Raw genomic sequence first — 4,506 nt, forward strand, 5'->3', positions numbered from 1 at the left:
CACACACACACACACACACACACACACACACAAAATGGTCTGCAAAACATTCTCCTTTCCTTCTGAAGGTTTTATGATGCATTATCATTAATCAGTCTTTCATTTCTAAACTTAAATGACCAATTGGGAGAAACAGTTCTGAGACCAGTCTTCTGCCATTGATTAAGACTGAGGTGGCAGGTGGCAGAGATAATATTCATTTAGGCTTTTGAGCTTTCTGGGCATACTTGGTGACCTTGCCAACTCCAGCAGCCTACTTGTCCACAGCTGTCTCATATCATGAACAGCAAAATGACCCAGAGGTGGGTAGTCAGAGAAGCTCTCAACACTCGTAGGCTTGCCTGGAACCATGTCAACAATGGCAGCATCACCAAATTTAAAAAAAACTTGGACCCATCTTCCAGCTTTTTACCAGACCAGCGATCAATCTTTTCTTTCAACTCAGGAAACTTGCAAGTAATGTGAGATGTGTGACAATCCAGGACAGAGGTATAGCCAACACTGATCTGTCCAGGATCATTCAGGATAATCAACTGAGCAGTGAAACCAGCTTCTTCCATTGGTGGGTCATTTCTGCTGTCACTGGCCACATTGCCATGCTGGACATCTTTGATAGACATGTTCTTGATGTTGAAGCCCACATTCTCCCCAGGAAGAGCTTCACTCAAAGCTTCATGGCGCATTTCAACCGACTTGACTTCAGTTGTTATGTTGACTGGAGCAAAGGTTACCACCGTGCCAGGTTTGATAATACCAATCTCCACTTGGCTCACAGAGAGAGTGCCAATGCTACAAATTTTGTAGACCTCCTCAAAGGGGAGGCTTGTCAGTTGGTAAGTGGGTGGGAGGATGTATTCCAAAGCTTCAAGCAGTGTGGTTCTGCTGGCATTGCCATCTGTATGAGTGAGCTTCCATCCTTTGAACCATGGCATGTTAGCTCTTGGCTCCAACATGCTGTCATCATTCCAACCAGAAATTGGCACAGAAGCTATGGTGTAAGGGCTGTACCTGATTTTCTTAATGTAGGTACTGACTTCCTTAACAATTTCCTTGTATCTCTTCTGGCTGTAGGTTGGTTCAATAGAATCCATTTTGTTAACTCCAACAATTAGCTGTTTCACACTCAGTGTGTAAGCCAGAAGGGCATGTTCACGGGTCTGCCCATTCTTGGTGATACCAGCTTCAAATTCACCAACACCAGCAGGAACAATCAGGACAGCACAGTCAGCCTGAGATGTGCCTGAAATCATGTTTTTGATGAAGTCTCTGTGTTCAGGGGCATCAATGATGGTCACATAATACTTGCTGGTCTCAACTTTCCACAGGGAGATGTCAATGGTGATACCAAGCTCATACTTAGCTTTCAGCTTGTCCAACATCCAGGCATACTTAAAAGAACCCTTTCCCATTTCATCAGCCTCCTTTTCAAATTTTTCAATGGTTCTTTTGTTGATACCACTGCATTTGCAGATCAGATGGCCGGTGGTGGTGGACTTGCCAGAGTCCACATGTCTGATGATGATGATATTAATGAGAGTCTTTTCCTTTCCTATATTGGCTTGGGTTTAGTGGTGGTTTTCATCTGTACTCTTGCAGCAAACCCATTGTGAAAAAATTGCTCAAATTTTTCAAACTCTGCTCATAGGATGTTATTTCCATTGGCACTTGTATCACTTGTTTTATTATCAACATTATGTAGTACATAGAGTCACTAGAGTCTTTAACCTGTAACTCCATGAAAAATAACTTTATCAGATACTTTCATTAGCCTTTGTGCTCAGAGACTCGCTCATTTCCAGTTACTTAGGTCTGTATCTTTTGCTTTGCTTTCCATTAGTGAGGTTGTTCAATTCATGTGTAATACAGCAGATTGTTTGGTCAAAGTGCATATTCTATCTTGGGATACGCCAACTTCTTCAGTGATATGATTTGTACCAGAAATCAAACTCAGGACCTTACCTTTGCCAGGCAGGCACTTGTACTGCTGAGGTATATGCCTGGCCCAGTGAATTTTATCAATTTGTATACATTAAGTTTAACTGTGATATAACATTCAATAGGTTTTGAAAAATGCACCGTGTTTGTATCCAACATAACAATCTAGTTTCACCACATTAAAAGTTAGGTTGTCCTTTACTCAGTCAACCCTCCTCCCACCCCTGGAAAACACTGATTTCTTTTTAACTACCTCTGCTTTTACACACTATTATATTTGTAACAGTCCTCTTTTATCTGTAGGGGATATGATCCAAGATCCTCGTCAATGCCTGGACTACGGATGGTACTGAACCTTATGTAGAACACTGAATGGTGCCTTTTCTCTTAACTTCAACTCTGCCAGAAATATGATGGCACTTCTTCATTGACAATACACACTCTTTAGCAATTTTCACACTTCTCATTCCAAATCTATTCCTGAAGCTGTATAACTGTGCCTTATGTCCCTCGTGGTTTGGTCTCCCTTTCAAAGGATCCCATACTGATGTCTTTATATAGGTGCAATGCTTTCTGGTGCAACACGTTGCCATCAATCAGAACATATCTTTTTCCAACTTGTCTAAAATTTAATGTTTTTCAATATTAACTAAGCATTTATTGTATATTATATCCATGAATGTTGCAGTTTTCAGTGCAACTGAAATATTGGCATTGATTTTTTAAAGAAATTGTGAAAAAAAATTCTTTAAATGTGAAAACACTTCTACACCACCTCACAGATAGAGGACTCATCCTTACTGTATATCTCAACAACCTTTGCATGCAATATTTTCTTTTCCTTATTAAATCAATAACTTTAATCTTTTCACATAAAGGAAAAACTTATGGCTTCCCTTTGGCATTTGTGAATTCCACACACCACTCTTCTTACACTTTGGGACCATTTTTTAAAGAAGTAAATTAAGTTTGGTGGTACTTTTAGATATATATAAAGATCACATTCACCACAGGGATGAGTCACGACCATTGCTTGGCCAATGTGCTCTCTGTGAAAGCCTGAGAGAATGTTTTCTCTCCATGTGACTCTCCCTTAGGCACACTCTACATCATCGATCACTTTCCTCTTTGGCCCCATAATCTCCTTGGTCAGAAAATTTGGGACACAACTGAGTTACATGATGGTACAGTACAGGTTCTCATATGTTCTGAGTTTTAATTGATCTTGGAAGGCTAGGGCCAAAATGTTGGCTTTCCCTGCGGCCCTCCTTTTTCTCTAATTTTTGGTCTGCAAACATAGGTTGTTAACCCTCCAGAAGAAAAACTTATTGTTATTACCATATAACCTAGGCTGTTGCGCTTAACCTCACTATCTGTCTGAATATCAAACATCTTAGGTATAACATGGAACAGGTATTTTTTTTATAAAGTATTGATATATTAAACTTTAAGTCCCTACAGAATATGACAAAAATTTAGAAAATTAAACTATATTTTAAAAATAGGAATAAAGAATTATATATATTTACACATAAGTCCAGATGGCTGACACTGACAAAGGATCTACAATTTGAGGTACAGGGTCTCAGGATAAATCCTGAGGGGATTTGACTGACCTTATCAGATCCAAAAGCTACAATTCTTGTTAAATAGGTTGTGCTTTATCTTGGTCTTAACCATCCAGCAGAAAAGTATAAAAATGAAGTACAAGAAATAAAGCCATGTTGTTATACTGAGTTGTGGAGTACTCAGGTCAACAATTTCTGACATTGCCGGTCAAGTGGAAGATCCAGTACTATTATGGACTACTGGACATTTTGGAATATTTTGCTGAGTTCACAAACCTATAATATTTAAATGGTGGAACTAAACAATAAAAAGGGATATAGATGAATGACCATTTTGTATCTGTGTATTCAAAATGGTTCAGATAGATATATAGCTACATTCTATTAATTCAAAGAATAGAGAGATTTGTTCTAATTGTGTTTGTAAATAGGATATCATGTCTGCATCTAGTACAACATTCACCACAGGGAGTTTATTCCTTTACATGATATATCTTCATATATGTATATATTTCATTTTTTTCTCCATCTGCCTATTTTCCTTTCAACCTCTCTTCCCCTCCTGATTTATAAAAGTTTTGTTTTCATTTTTCTTTGTTTTCTCCTTTTTCCTTCTCCCTTCCTTTCCTGTCCCCATCCCTAGCTCCTCTTCTTAACTTGAATACTCCTTCCTATTTCATAATATCTATTATACATTTTGGTATATGTTTACACTTTCAATTTCTCACACCAGAAGAACAATGTAATGTTTACACATGTGTGCTGGATTTATTTCACTTAACACTATGATCTCAAGATGCATCCACTTACCTAGAAATGGCTCAAGTTTGTCCTTCTTTATGGCTGATTGGCACTCTATTGTATAAACATTCACACTTTCTTTATTCAGTCATCTTTTGGTAGGCATTAGAGCTCTTTCTGAGATTTCAGTATTACAAAGTGTGCCACTGTAAACATGAACGTGCATAGATCACTGTGGTTTGATGATTTTAATTCTTGTGGG

At 38.3% G+C, this 4,506-nt stretch overlaps 1 pseudogene; it reads right to left on the reverse strand.

Annotated features, from left to right (window-relative positions):
* Positions 1–196: 196 nt before the first annotated feature.
* LOC105744042 lies at positions 197–1,424 on the reverse strand (annotated as a pseudogene).
* Positions 1,425–4,506: the final 3,082 nt, after the last annotated feature.

Source organism: Octodon degus, unplaced genomic scaffold (genome assembly GCF_000260255.1).
Source record: "Octodon degus isolate 3935 unplaced genomic scaffold, OctDeg1.0 scaffold00212, whole genome shotgun sequence".
NCBI lineage: Eukaryota > Metazoa > Chordata > Mammalia > Rodentia > Octodontidae > Octodon > Octodon degus.